The 15296-nt window shown below is 53.2% G+C and overlaps 1 protein-coding gene across 1 annotated transcript in view; it reads right to left on the minus strand.

Moving 5' to 3' along the window:
* The window catches only part of gria4a (glutamate receptor, ionotropic, AMPA 4a), a gene marked incomplete at both ends in the record, with an annotated part of 485354 nt that overhangs the window by 360727 nt on the left and 109331 nt on the right, over positions 1-15296 (minus strand). The window lies entirely within an intron of this gene.

Below are 15296 nucleotides of genomic sequence, written 5' to 3' on the forward strand. Positions count from 1 at the left end.
GTGTCAATACACAGTGGGAGGTGGAAGATCCCAGAGATATTATTCCAAAAAAGGAAAGAGCAAAAAACGATAATGGCTGGGTGAGTGACTGTCTGACAAAAAGGTGGTAGACTTCAGTGTAAAGGTTTACACACGAAAATCGGAAATAGGTCAAGACAGTCAATCTAGAAAAACTCACCCAGACGAGCTGCGTAAAGGAACAGGAACAAGTGGAGGCGAGCGCGCGCCACGGAGCAGGTATCCAAGCGAAGGCTTCTAGGAATTCCTGGAGAATAGCACAGTGAAACAGAAGCAACGGGGAAAAACATCCAGCGACAAATCAAGACGAACCAACAACTTAGGGTGGGGAAAACGGGGTATAAATAATGAGGGATCGATTGATTGAAAGGCAGTGACAGCTGGGGAATGTGATTGAAAAGCGTGGGGAAGTGAGGGAACCAATCAGCGACGTCTCAGATGACGTCAGCGGGGAGAAACGTGTGAACGAGGGAATTGAAATACTTGACAGAAAAAATGAATGAAAACAAAGCGAGGGTGGTTAAAGGAACAGAACGAGTGAGAAGGCAAGGACAGAACCCTCACAGTACCCCCCCCTCAACGGGAGCCGCCCGGCGACCAGGCCGACCCGGCTCGTCAGGATGGGCCCGATGGAAGTCGGTGATCAAGCCGGGATCCACGATGAGCTGCCGGGAGACCCAGCTACGCTCCTCAGGGCCGTAACCCTCCCAGTCCACCAGGTATTGGAATCCCCGGCCCCGCCGACGAACGCCCATCAACCGGCGGACCTGCCACTGGGGGTGACCATCCACTAGCACAGGAGGCGGTGGATCAGGAGCCGGAGGCATAAGGGGACTGAGGGAGACGGGCTTAACCCGGGAGACATGGAACACGGGGTGGATGTGCATGGATGCAGGAAGCTTCAGGCGCAGGGCTGCCGGACTGAGTACCTTCAGGACCTCGAAAGGACCGACGAAGCGAGGGTTGAGCTTCTTGGCCGAGGACCGTAGCGGGAGGTCCTTCGCGGAGAGCCACACCCTCTGCCCAGGGCGGTAAGTCGGCGCGGGAACCCGGCGCCGGTCGGCACCACGACAGGCGCGCTCAGATGTCCGGAGCAGCGCGGTCCTGGTGATCTCCCAAACGCGACGGCAGCGGTCGAGGTGGACCTGCACGGAGGGAACTGCCACTTCCGTCTCCAGTGCGGGAAAAAGAGGGGGCTGGTAGCCTAGGGAGGCCTCAAAGGGGGAGAGGCCGGTGGCGGAACTGACCATTGAGTTGATCGAGTATTCAACCCAGGGAAGGAAACGACTCCAGGATGCCGGCCTCTCGGCTGCCACACACCGAAGAGCAGACTCCACGCTCTGGTTCATCCTCTCCGTCTGCCCGTTTGTCTGGGGATGGTAGCCGGAGGAGAGACTGACCGTTGCCCCCAATCCCTTGCAGAAAGCCCGCCAAACCTGGGAGGTGAACTGGGGCCCCCGGTCAGAGACGATGTCCTGGGGGAAACCGTGAAGGCGGAACACGTGGTGCGTCAGGAGGTCCGCCGTCTCGGCTGCTGAGGGAAGCTTGGAGAGGGCCACGAGGTGGACCCCCTTGCTGAATCGATCCACCACGGTCAGAAGGCAGGTGTTCCCCTGGGAGGAGGGTAGTCCAGTGACGAAGTCGAGCGCCACATGTGACCACGGACGGCTTGGAACGGGAAGTGGCTGCAAGAGCCCGGAGGGTGCCTGGTGAGAGGCCTTGCTGCGGGCACAGACCGCGCAGGCCAATACGAACTCCTTGACGTCGTTTCGCATGGTGGGCCACCAGAAACGACGAGCCAGGAAGGAGAACGTGCGATGGACGCCTGGGTGGCAGGCGAACCGGCTGGTATGGCCCCACAGCAGTACCTGGGACCGGACAGAGTCAGGGACGAAGAGACGGCTCCTAGGGACGTTGCTTGGAGCACGTTGGAAGCGTAGGGCACGCCTCACCACACCCTCGATGCCCAAGGTGATGGCTCCAACCACTCGGGCCTCCGGGATGATGGGAGATGGGTCCTCAGAGGGTGGAGCCCCCTTGGAGTGCATCCGGGACAGGGAGTCGGCCTTCGTGTTGCGGGAACCGGGGCGGAAGGTCAGCGAGAAGTCGAACCGACTGAGGAAACTGGCCCATCTCGCCTGCCGACCGTTGAGGCGCCTGGAAGCGCGGATGAACGTTAGGTTCTTGTGGTCCGTCCAGATGGTAAAAGGCTCCTCGGCACCCTCTAGCCAATGACGCCACTCCTCCAGAGCCGCCACGACCGCCAGTAGCTCCCGATTGCCGGTGTCGTAGTTCCTCTCGGCGGGGAGGAAGCGACGCGAGTAGAAGGCGCAAGGATGTACCTTCTGGTCGGAAGGAGAACGCTGGGATAGGACAGCGCCCAGGCCAGAATCCGAGGCGTCCACCTCCACGATGAACTGTCTCTTGGGGTCAGGGTGGAGCAGGATAGGAGCGGAAGTGAACCTTCTCTTGAGGGAGCGGAACGCAGCGCATGCCGCTGGGGACCAGTCGAACGGCAGAGCGGGGGAGGTCAGCTTGGTAAGAGGCTCCGCCACTTGGCTGTAGTCCTGGATGAACCTTCGGTAGAAGTTTGCGAACCCGAGGAAACTCTGTAGCTCCTTCCGAGTGGTGGGTTCCGGCCAATCCTCCACAGCCTGGATCTTGCGAGGATCCGCTCGGGTCAAGCCCTTCTCCACGATGAAGCCCAGGTAGTCGACGGAGTTGGAGTGGAAACGGCACTTCTCCGCCTTGACGAAGAGCCGATTGTGGAGGAGGCGCTCCAGCACCCGGCGGACATGCAGGATGTGTTCCTCGAGGGTCCTGGAAAAGATAAGAATGTCGTCCAGGTACACCACCACGAACACCTCCAGCATGTCACGGAGGACATCGTTCATGAGTGCCTGGAATACCGCCGGGGCGTTGGTGAGACCGAACGGCATCACAAGGTACTCATAGTGGCCCCTGGGGGTCTTGAAGGCGGTCTTCCATTCATCGCCCTCACGGATACGGACAAGATGATAGGCACTTCGGAGATCCAGCTTGGTGAAGAACGAGGCCTGGGTCAGTGGCTCGAAGGTGGAGCTCATGAGAGGTAGGGGGTATTTGTTCTTGATGGTGATCTCGTTGAGCTGACGATAGTCGATGCAGGGTCGCAGGTCCCCATCCTTCTTTCCAACAAAGAAGAACCCGGCCGCCACCGGGGAGGAGGAAGGCCGAATGAGTCCTGCTTCCAATGACTCAGAGATGTAGAGATCCATCGCCTTCTTCTCCGGGGCAGTCAGACTGTAGAGGCGGCTGCCGGGAAGGGGAGCCCCTTGGCGGAGGTTGATGGCGCAGTCATAGGGGCGGTGAGGTGGAAGGGACTGAGCCCTGGTCTTACTGAATACCTCCATGAGGTCGTGGTACTCGGGAGGAACGGACGAGGGATCCGGGGGCAACTCACCAGCCGGTCTCCGGGGCGGGGGACAAGACGCCGCCTGTAGACAGCGGGCGTGACAGGAGGAGCTCCAGCCCCTGATGGTACCGGAGGCCCAGGCGATGTGGGGCTCGTGCAGCGCGAGCCAGGGCCTACCCAGGACCACCGGGACAAGGGGGGATTGGGTAATGAGGAACTGGATCCTCTCTACGTGGTTCCCAGCAATGGTCAGCAAGACTGGGCCGGTCCGTTGAGAGATGTCGGCCAGGCGGTGTTGGTCCAACGAAAAGATCTCCAAGGGCCTCACAAGGGCCTCAAGAGGTATGTTGGCTTGGGTGGCAAACTCGAAGTCGAGGAAGTTCTCGTCTGCCCCAGAGTCGATGAGGGCCTCCACCGTGGCACGTTGGTCCCCCCAGGCCAGGGTGACGCTCAACAGATGGTCAGGTGGTGCGCGGCGCTGGGAATGGGAAAAACGGCTCACCAGGATCTCCCGGGGTCTTGGTGAGCCCGATCTTTTGGCCGGGTAGGGCAGTCGGCGATACGGTGTCCCGCACCTCCGCAGTAGAGGCAGAGACCGGACCTGAGCCTTGCCTGACGCTCCGCCTGGCTCAGATGAGAGCGTCCCAGCTGCATGGGTTCCTCCTCGCGCACCGGACGGGGAAGCCTGTTACCCACAGTAGTGTTGGGGACGGGGCGTCCAGGAGTCCGGGGTGCTTCAGGAGGTGACAGTCGGGCCCTCTCGCGCCTTCTCTCCAGGAGGCGTCCGTCAATACGGATGACAAGGCTAAACAGCTCCTCGAGGGAGTCGGGCACCTCCCTGGTAGCGAGCTGGTCCCGGACTGCGTCACTGAGCCCCCTTATGAAGGTTAGGCGAAGAGCAGGTTCGTTCCATCCGCTCTCCACCGCCGCCAGTCGAAACTCCATGACATAGTCCGTCACCCTGCTGCTCCCTTGCCGGAAGGTCCCCAACCGGGCTCCAGGGTCCAGACCTCGGGCTGGATGGTGGAACACTCTGCGGAGCTCCGCCACGAAGTCTGGGTAGGAGAACAAAAAATCTGCTTCCATTGCCCAGGAGGATGTGACCCACTGGGCAGCATGGCCTGAAAGTAGGTTGGTTATATAAGCCACTCGGGACCCATGAGCTGAAAAACGGCTTGGCTGATGACGGAAAACCAACTCACATTGCATGATGAATGTGGCACACTCCTCGGGATTACCGTCAAACAGCCGTGGGACGGAGAGAAGGGGTTCCCGAGGTGCGAGATCTGCTGGGGCTGCGGGGAATGTTCCTGGAGGGTGTGAGAGATGAAAAGTATTAACGGCGTCGCCCAGCGAGTTAAGCTGGGCGAGAATCTCGGACTGTTGTCCCGCCATAGCGGCCATTGAACCCTGCATAGGCAGGACCTGGTCCCTGAGGTTCTGCACCGCAGCCGCAGCCCGCTCTAGTTGGAGACCGTGATCCCTGGTCAACTCGACTTGAAATGCAAGTGCGGTTCTGACCCCCTCTGTGTCGGCTGGGGTCGTCATGGTTGGTTCGTAATGTTATGGTTTGACACCGACCCCAAACGCAACGACACAAGAGAGTTGGATTCAGAGTTGCCAAATACAAGGGCTTGTTTATTTGGTGACTAGAATAAGTGAAACAGGGAAAGCAGGTCAACAAGAAACAGGTACAATGAACAAGGGCAAAGTTCTGCTGCTCTGCAGCTTCTCCCGGAAGGGTAGTCTTGGGAAGCTGGAGCAGACCTCTGTACCGCTCTGCAGACTCTCACGGCGGACCTCTCAGATGTTGTGCAAGACCGAGAGAGGGAGAGAGGGAACGGGTCAGTGACAGAGCAGACTTGAAACGAGCTGGAGGACAGGGTGTTATATTCTTCGTGTTAAACAACACAGTGAAGAGCAATATTCCAAAAACAGCCCAAGTGAATATCTTCATGTAAACACACAGTGAGCAAAAATCCAAAACACCGTCCAATTGTGAAATACTATCTTCGTGTAAATACACAGTGAGCAAAAATCCAACACAGTCCAAATGTGAAACAATATCTTCGTGTAAATACACAGTGAGCAAAAATCCAAACACAGTCCAAATGTGAAATAATATCTTCGTGTCAATACACAGTGGGAGGTGGAAGATCCCCGAGATATTATTCCAAAAAAGGAAAGAGCAAAAAACGATAATGGCTGGGTGAGTGACTGTCTGACAAAAAGGTGGTAGACTTCAGTGTAAAGGTTTACACACGAAAATCGGAAATAGGTCAAGACAGTCAATCTAGAAAAACTCACCCAGACGAGCTGCGTAAAGGAACAGGAACAAGTGGAGGCGAGCGCGCGCCACGGAGCAGGTATCCAAGCGAAGGCTTCTAGGAATTCCTGGAGAATAGCACAGTGAAACAGAAGCAACGGGGAAAAACATCCAGCGACAAATCAAGACGAACCAACAACTTAGGGTGGGGAAAACGGGGTATAAATAATGAGGGATCGATTGATTGAAAGGCAGTGACAGCTGGGGAATGTGATTGAAAAGCGTGGGGAAGTGAGGGAACCAATCAGCGACGTCTCAGATGACGTCAGCGGGGAGAAACGTGTGAACGAGGGAATTGAAATACTTGACAGAAAAAATGAATGAAAACAAAGCGAGGGTGGTTAAAGGAACAGAACGAGTGAGAAGGCAAGGACAGAACCCTCACAAAATGAGAACATTCTGCATAGATAGACATTTTTTACATTTCCGCTTATTTTAAGTATGTGTACATAGGTAGATATTTCCTACATGCATAACGATATTCACAACCAGGTTTTTCTATTAGGTTAAGCAACTGTCTGACTGCTATCATGTCAAGTTAGAAAGCTCTTCGAGCGTGTATTATTAATCTACATGAGTTTATATGTCTCAACTCCCATACGGCCAGGCTATATTTTGGTTGTTTTTTCCTTTGGGGGTGTATAACAATATCTATCAATTTAACAAGTTTTGCAGTAAAATATTTGTATACAAGAATCCATTTATTTTATGGGTCACCTTAGAGATGAGGAAAAACATGGTTGTGTTTTGTTCTACCTCCGGTAGGGGTATCTCAACATTTTGGGGGCATTGTCACTAGGCTATTCTCTCTCTGTGCTCCGTGTCTCTCTATCTATCTCTCTCTCTCTCTCTCTCTCTCTCTCTCTCTCTCTCTCTCTCTAAACAAACAAACAAACGCTGCTCTCTCTATCTCTCTCTCCCTCGCAGAGTGCAGTCGAGGTGTCGGGTAACACTATCTGCCTCGCTGTTTGAGGACGTTTTCCACTCGCTCTGCTATCGCTGTGTGGGCTGCCTAGGTTGTGGGCGGGCATTGGCTCCAACCACAGAGCCAATCGGATCACTATCCGCTCCATCCTTGCATTGTGACGTCACGTTGCGAGTAAAATCAGGATGACCTAATTAAATCGAGCAGGAAATGGTCGGACCTGAATGAGAGCAATCCGCCAATATGGTATTTAGAGACACAGACACATTGATACTAACTACTATTACTATAATACAATGCTAGACACTGAAAAAAGCCATTTATAATGCCTATAATCACCTTTAAGGAGGCTTTCAACTGTAGCTCAGAGGTTTTACCAAACAAAGAGACAATAAAATCAAGAATAAAATACATCCCCCTGTCTGTCCGAACCCATGGCACACTGCTTAACAAGAAAATTTATAAATGGCACCTAATTCCGAAAAGGTTGCCGACCCCTGACATATACATACAAGACAGACAACATACAAGCCAGACAACATAATATACAAGATGTAACTGAGGGGTACAATTCCCTGACTGTATTAAAGAGTATGATATATTAAACCACTACTAGTTATCAGTGATGCCACAGATTACTTGTAAAAGTAATCCGATTACTGATTACTGATTACTCCTTTAAAAAGTAATCCAAGTTACTTTACTGATTACTTGATTATCAGAGTAACTTAGTTACTTTGAAAGTAACTAGGTTACGAAGTCGTCGTCGTTCCCCCAACAGTTTTTTTTTAAACGCTTTATTGAAAGTGCATAAATAGTTTTTAACTTGTTTCTCTGCACATAACGTAAATTGTTAAACTAGTGCTTCAGCTTCTGTACCATCAAGTATGGTAAAGCAACAGTCTATGATGCTCACAGCATTAGAGCAGCCAGCCAGTGGTTTTACAAAACCAGTGTATCCATTCACATCTAACAAATGCAGGCTGAACTATTCAATTATATCAACTGTAACTATTAAATTGTTTTTATAAATGTCTCTCTATAAACATACAATCAGTCTCTCTTTAACATGTAAATTAACTGTAAATCTGGCAAATAAGAGCTTTTGCTCTGCCACCATCAAATATACATCAATCAAAAGGGAAAGAAACAATCTCTCTCTTTTGCTGTTTGGCTGGCCTCCGAGTCCTCCTGTACCTAGTCGAAGCGCCGGCTAGTGTTGTGATTCCAGATGCTTTCAATGCAATTGGATGTGCTGTTTTTAGCGGTAGACAGTATTTTGACTGAGGCTACGTTTAGACAAGCGTTTTGGGGTGGAAGTCTGAACAGAAACCGCAAAAGTCTTCTTGCGGTTTCACTTCGTTTAGACAAGCGTTTTGGGGTGGAATTCTCAGACGAATAACAACGGAGCCCTGCTGTCACACGATTGGCGCATATGTCACATGACGTGCTGTGAAGACCCGCCCTACTCTGCCTCTGATTTGCAGACTGTGGATGGGGAATGTGATTGGACCAAAGCAGAGTCACTCACAGACAGAGAGTCCAGTCACGCCGCGGGACACATTCTTGTACACATTCTTGGACCCTTTCACTGCCACACTACGTCACTCCCAAATAAGAAAAACAGCTCAAAATGTATTTTTGACTGTCGAAAACTAAATAAAATACTGCATTCCGCCTGCATTATGAATTTATGATGAGATAGTAACGAAATAGTAACGCACAGCCACTTGGACAAGTAACTGCAATCAGATTACTGGCTTTTAAAGATTAACGCGTTAGATTACTATTTTCGGGGAAAAGTAATCAGATTACAATAACGCGTTACTTAGTAACGCGTTACCGGCATCACTGCTAGTTATGTACTTTAATTACTGGCCATACAGTACATGAATATACCCACACAAGAATACGGCATTGACACATAAAGTTCTATTTGGAGGGTATTTATTATTATTAAGCAACATTAGGTTACAGATTGAGAATTAGGCTCGCGCTTGTATGGCGAAGAACATGCGTAAAGTCAGTCAAGAGCGTAAGTCAATGAGAATAGTATGAATACTAGGATGGGTCTAAACTGACGCCACCTGTGGTATAGCAATTACATAGGGCACACTAGTACCAGCTGGAGACACTGGGGGGTTCCCTCCGGGTGTAAGGCCGGCAGGGGTAGAGGAATGTTCGGGTACAAAGTCTGGGTCAACGAGGAATAACGAGGCTCCAGATACAGGAGCCAGTGCATGTACTCCCTTGATCAGTAGACAAAGCAACAGCTATAATCCAGTATGCTCGACAGCATGGAAGACAGCTAGCCAGCCTCTTCCTAGAGGCGGGCTCGAGTGATGATCCTCACGGGGGGTAGATCCCAAACGACAGTGGGATCGACGGTTCTCTGCTCCAGCGGTCACGGTCCCAAAGCAATATAATCCAACCAGAAATGGTTCTGCAGTCGCCGGTGTAGGTTCTCCGGTGTACATATCCAACGGTTCTCGCCTAGGACTCCTCGGGTGGGGGCACGAATTTAGGCCGCCCAGCCTGGATAAGTGCACTAGCTATATACACGACGAACCGGTGGTAATGCTGGTCACTGAAGAACTGTAGCCGCACGATACACTATAAATGATAGACTATTACTTCACATTAGAATAAGTCGAACTCAACGTTACTGCGTTAAACTCTGACACTTTGGCAATCTATTCGCACGCGGTTCTCAATACTCTATTTAGATGCAAAGTTGCTAACTTCACTGCACGTTGACTCGTGGTGAAGGCTTCAAGGTTTGAACTGAACAAGTGACTAAGTGCTGCTGTTTCCACCTGCGCCGTATTTATACGTAAGGTGAATTATCTAGTGCCAACCTCAGTTCTGTCTCGTATTACTGCGCAGACTCTGGACATGTTGAGACATGCCCGGAGTTGCCTTTGAACTTGCCGTTGGGGGCTTGGCCGTTGGCGCCTAGGGGTCGCTGTCCAATAGGAGAGCGAATATTACTCTGGTTTGTACCCAGGTAAAGGGATATTCCGTGTATATATACAAAGAATATACAAGGGATATCAAACGATATACAAATATTATACAAGGGATCTCAAGCAATAAATATATATATTCGGTTTAATCTGACCCTTTGTAACAGCCGCCTCCTAATTAGTCCGCACCTAATTAAATAAAGCAAAGACAGATTAATAGTCCTGTCAACTACTCAATGTCTGTTGTGGGGAGTAGGGCAATCTACAAAGTCAGTGGGTCATGATCGTCATCAAGGGAGTCAGGGAGCCTTGGCAACTCTATCAGCCTCGCCACGGGTCGGGTGTGGCGGTGAGGCAGGTCGGCCCTCCTGGGTATACTGGGCTGTGCTCGCCACTGGTGGTCTGGTCGAGTCCGCTGGAAGCGTCGTACTGCTTCTCTTCCATTCAGTATCCAATAGCGACGTCGGATCTCAGCGAAGACTCTCTCTGCCCCAGCGTGGTACACATCCTCGTCGTATTTCTTTATGATGAGCTCGGTGACCTTGTGTCGGCTGTTGAGGACTATAGGAAACTTGACGTCATCCGTTAAGTCCGGGGCTCGTCTCAGACGACCACCCACTCTGATGAGGTCATGGGCGTCGCGCTCAGGGGCCAAGTGGAGCAGTCTGCTGTCTGACGGGACTGGCTTTGATCCCTGCAGACAGTCTAGCTCCTCGGGGAACGAGTCTCTTTGGGCCCGCTGTAGCAGAAGGAGTTCTGCTTCTTCGTAGTTAGCTGCATTAATGTCGGTAGTGGGGGGAACCTCAGGGTGGTGCCACAGGAATGTCTTTAACTGCGCACTCTCAAGGGTGGGGCAGTCGTCTATGTTAGGGTCGGTGGGGACTGGTGTGTGCGTCAACCCACAGAACATAGATTTCTTGATCTCTGCCTCCTCTTGACTAGCCTCCCGTGGGGTGGGGTTAGGCCACTCTTCTTCCGGGAGCTTGAGGAACTCAGGACCGTCACTGTAGATATTGTGACGTGTGAGGTCATCTAGGGACATCCCCCGTGTGATGACATCTGCTGGGTTCTGTTTCGTGTCCACGTACCTCCAGCATGCTGATTCTGTTAAGTCTTGGATCTCTGTGATTCTGACTCCCACAAAGACCTTGTATCTACACGAATCGGACTGGATCCATGTGAGTACGGTCATGGAGTCTGACCACAGGATTGTTCTTTGCACCGGGATGGTGAGTTCACGTTGGATTAACGTGGCGAGTTGCGCGCCTACCAGAGCTGCGCATAGCTCTAGACGCGGGATCGATTGTTGCTTGCGGGGGGCTATCCTTGAGCGAGCCAGGATGAAGGCTGTGTGTATTTTTCCTCCCTCCTCTCGGGCCCGCAAGTAAGCCACTTCTGAGGCATCGCTGAAGACGTGCAGGTCCATCTGGCACGTCTCCAGCCGCACTGTGGGTGGGAAGTAGCTTCGGCGTATGTTCACATTTTGGAGCGAGTTGAGTTCTTTCTCCCACTCTCTCCAGGTGGAAGCGAGGTGGTCGGGTATGGGGTCGTCCCAGCCCTGTTCCTTGTCCCACAGCTCTCGTACAATCATTTTCGCCCTGGTGGTGTAAGGTAGGATACACCCCAGCGGGTCATATTGCCTTGCGAGTGTTCTGTATACGCTCCGTCTGGTGGTCGGTAGAGGGGTCGACCTTCCCTGCTCCGTGGTCAGGGGTGTGTATTTGTAATGGAGCGAGTCTGTTTTGAAGCGCCAGACTAGTCCTAATGTCATTTCTTGGGCTTCACCTGGGATGGTCGCCATCCAGGTCTCGCTGCTTGCTGCCTTTGTCTCTGGGGAGAGGCTGCGAAGTACTTGAGGGTCGCTGCTGGCCCACTGCCGGAGATCAAAGCCGCCTTTGATCAGTGAGGCGCGGAGCTTGAGTAGGAGGGCTTCGGCTTCTTCTGGCGTCGAGACGCTTTGCAGACAGTTGTCCACGTAGAAACTCCTCTCTACACTTTGTCTGACCTCCTCGTCAGCTGCTGGGTCCTCTGCGACATGTTTTTGCAGTGCGAATGTAGCACAGCATGGGCTGCATGTGGTTCCGAAAGGGAGGACCTCCCATTGGTAGATGGATGGTTGCTCATCCCCGATCCTCTCTCTCCATAAGAACCGCAGCAAGGGCTTGTCCTCTTCCACTAGTCGCACCTGCAGGAACATCTCTTTGATGTCGCCGCTGATGGCCACCTTGTCTTGGCGGAAACGTAGCAACACGCCTAGTAGAGAGGGGCCGAGTGTTGGGCCGGGCAAGAGTTCTTTATTCAGATTCTGTAGTCCGATCTGGTAGCTGCAGTTGAACACAATACGATCCTTGCCGTTGTGGTGGACCTTGTGGTGGGGCACGTACCATGATTCGGTCGTCTGGTCGGCCTCTTGAATGTCAATTTTCTTTATGTGTCCCGCTGTGATTAGCTTGTCAATCTCAGCGCGGTACACAGTGGCTTGAGTGGGGTCTTTGGCTAGACGCCGCTCGGTGTTCAGTAGATATCGCTCCGTCGCTTCTTTTGAGGCGTGGAGGGTGGGCATACCCTCTCGCCTCAAGAGTGGAGTTGCGTATCTCATCACTCCATTGACCTCGACTCTCTTTGTCCTCTGCTCGAGGAGGGTTATGGCATAAGTGTCTTCCTTTGAGCGAACAAGTTTCTTTTCATTCTTAAAGGGCATCGCGTCTAATGTCCATAGCCTCTCGACGTGCTGTAAGAGGGTGGTGTCTTCTTCTTTTATTCTTGAGTGGAGGCAGCGAGTGGCTGCTGGTCGGTTGGAAGACCTGGAGAGGGGGCCTTGTAGTGTCCACCCTAGGCGGGTCTCGACCGCTGCTGGACAGCCTCTGGGCCCGATGTGGACCCGGTCCGTTGGGACGATGAGGTGTGCGTGGTCGGATCCTATGAGCAGGGTCGGGGTGGCGCCGTCGATGAGCGGTATAGGTAGTTGACGTAGGTGCACGTATTTTTCCATCAGCTTGGGGATGGGGTAGGTGTACTGTGACAGGCCTATGTCTTGGCTGGTGAAGGCGTTAGTAATCCTATACTGCTTCTCGGGCTGCCCGACTGCTGCTATCGTGAAGGAGACATTTTCACCCTTTATGGTCTTCAGGTCTCTTCTTATAGTACGGATTGTCATTGTTTCTTCGCTCCCCCGCAGACCCAGCCGGGCTGCGGCGGATGCGAGGAGGAGAGTCTTTTCTGACCCATCGTCCAGGACGGCGTAAGTGTCCATGACCTTGTCCTCGTAGCTTAATATCACTCGGACCACTTTCAAGAGCACTCGGGAGCTCCCGCTGCTGGCGGGGTCGATATACATGACGTTCACTCTCGAGCTGCTTGGGGGTACGAGTTTCTTCTTGTTGCTGTCATGTAAGACATCCAAGTGGGCGCCGTCGCACTTGCTGCATTTCTTCTTTAAACGGCACTCGGCTGCCATATGGCTGCGCGTGCAGCGGAAGCAGCGGCGGTTGGCTTTGATCCACTGACTCACCTCGTCAGCGGTCATCTTCTTGAAAGTGTCACATTGAGACAGCCAATGTTCCTTTTCACAGTACTGGCATACAATCTTTCACTTCTCTTTCGTCGGGGGGGTGCTGTGGTTCTTGTGCTACGGTACTGACTCTGCTTGGTGCATAACGGTCACCGACCGGCGGTTATCATTAGATCTCCGAGGTCCATCTCTTGGGCTTGGTCCACTCCACACAAACGTATCCAGTCGTAGGCTGCTGACTTCCCTCGCGAGGAAGGCGGCCAGGTCTAGGAGGGATGGCTCGGGACCGTCGGGATCACGGTGGTCTCTCTGCCACCGAAAGCGCTCTTGGCGGGCTGGAGGGAGCTTCTCTAGTATTCGTTCCACATTAGAGTTAGCATATAGTTCATGTCTCCCTTTCTCTTTTTGGGACCCCAGCATCCCTACCAGGGATTGTACCTTGATAGAGAGGTCATCCAATGCTCTATTCTCTTTGGCTGGGGGGAGGCGGTCGATATCTCTTATTTCCTGTATCACGTAGTCCCATATGCGTCCATAACGCTGGTCGAGGGCCACTAGAGCCGCGGAGTATGGGGTGCTTGAGTTGGAATATGCCAGCGCTATATTATGCGCCCTGGGCACCTTGAGATGCTTGAGGAGGATGGCATATTTGTACGACTCATCAGGAACGTCGGACATCATAGTCTCCAAGCACATCCGTAATTCCGTGTACTGTGCTCTGTCCTCGTGCGTAAAGTCTGGGAACGTCGGTGTGCCAAGGTACGATGCCATGGATGGCTGGCACATTGGTGAGCGTAGGGGAAGAGGCCTCCTGGGCGAGTCTCCCCGTACGTGTTGTCGTGGGCTGGTACTTGGTGGGTACCAGAGGCCGGGTACCCAGGTGCTGTTCCTCGGTGCTGACTGTGCGTCAAACTCACCCGTGAGTTGAGTCGGGGGTTTGTAGCAAAGTGACTCGGGGCTGAAGTCTGGGCTGTACTGGGCCTCCTGGTCCTGAGTATGTTGCTGCTGGTGGGCTTGACTTTCCTCCTCTTCCTCTTCCTCTTCTAGGTCCTGCAGTCTTCTATTCAGTCTCTCGGCGGCGTAGGCCGGTTCTTCCCGGTAGCTGGGTCTCGTATGGACCGGTCGGGGAGGGGGTTCGGAGACGTAGATAGGATCCTTCTGTTGGCCGGGTTCCGGGTCACTTGGTCGGGTAGGGGAAGGTGCCCTAGACCCTTGTCGTGATGATGTCCTGGAGCTCCGTGCGGAGAGAGGGGGTGTTGCCCTGGCAATCAATTGTTCTATCATCTGCGCCTGCAGCCGGTCGCGCTCTGCTTCGCGCTGGGCATGGGCGGCGTCGCGCTCTGCTTCGCGCTGGGCATGGGCGCCGTCGCGCTGTGCATTGGCGCCGTCGCGCTGTGCATTGGCGGCGGCGCGCTGTGCATCGGCGCGGCCTCTTTCAATGTTCTCTTCCGTCTGAAGGCGTCTGGTCTCCAGTCTTATGCGGTCGTCTTCACTCCTTTGTTGCGCCTGGAAGCGCTCTCGCTCGGTTGCAGAGTGTTCGCGTTCACTAAGGGCTTGCGCTTGGAGTTGCGCGTGAAGGCGCTCTCGTTGGTCTGCAGACTGTTCGCGCTCGCTCGTCTGTTGAGTCTGAAGGCGCTCTCTTTCCATGGTAGAGTGTTCGCGCTCACTTAATTGTTGCGCCCAGAGGCGCTCTTGTTCCATGGAAGAATGTTCACGCTCACTAAGCGTCTGTGCTTGAAGTCGATTGCGTTCACCCTGAAGTCGATCGCGTTCGGTGGAGGCTGTCAGGGTGGCGATGAAGGCTTGTGCCAGTATCTGGTCCGCCTCGCTGGGGGATGACACTGACGGAGGTGATCGGCTTCTGACAGTGCTCGTTGGAGATCTGTTCTCCTGGCGCGCCCCGAGGTCCATCTCCTGGGCGCGCTTCTCTTCTGGTGGTGTGTCAGGTTCTGTCCCTGGAGCGCTTTCTTTATCCTGGAGCTCTCCAGGGACTATCCCGTTGACGTTGTCTGGAGGTATAGTCATGTCATGTCCCCCCTGGTCCCCCCCGTGAGCTTGGTCAGTTTCGTTAGAACCCACTGGGGTCTCTACTGGCAGGGTCGCCTGGTCGGTAGGATTTGACATGCTTTGACTATCCGCTTTATCCGCATTTAACG

Source organism: Notolepis coatsorum (genome assembly GCF_963971535.1).
Source record: "Notolepis coatsorum genome assembly, chromosome: 1".
Taxonomy (NCBI): domain Eukaryota; kingdom Metazoa; phylum Chordata; class Actinopteri; order Aulopiformes; family Paralepididae; genus Notolepis; species Notolepis coatsorum.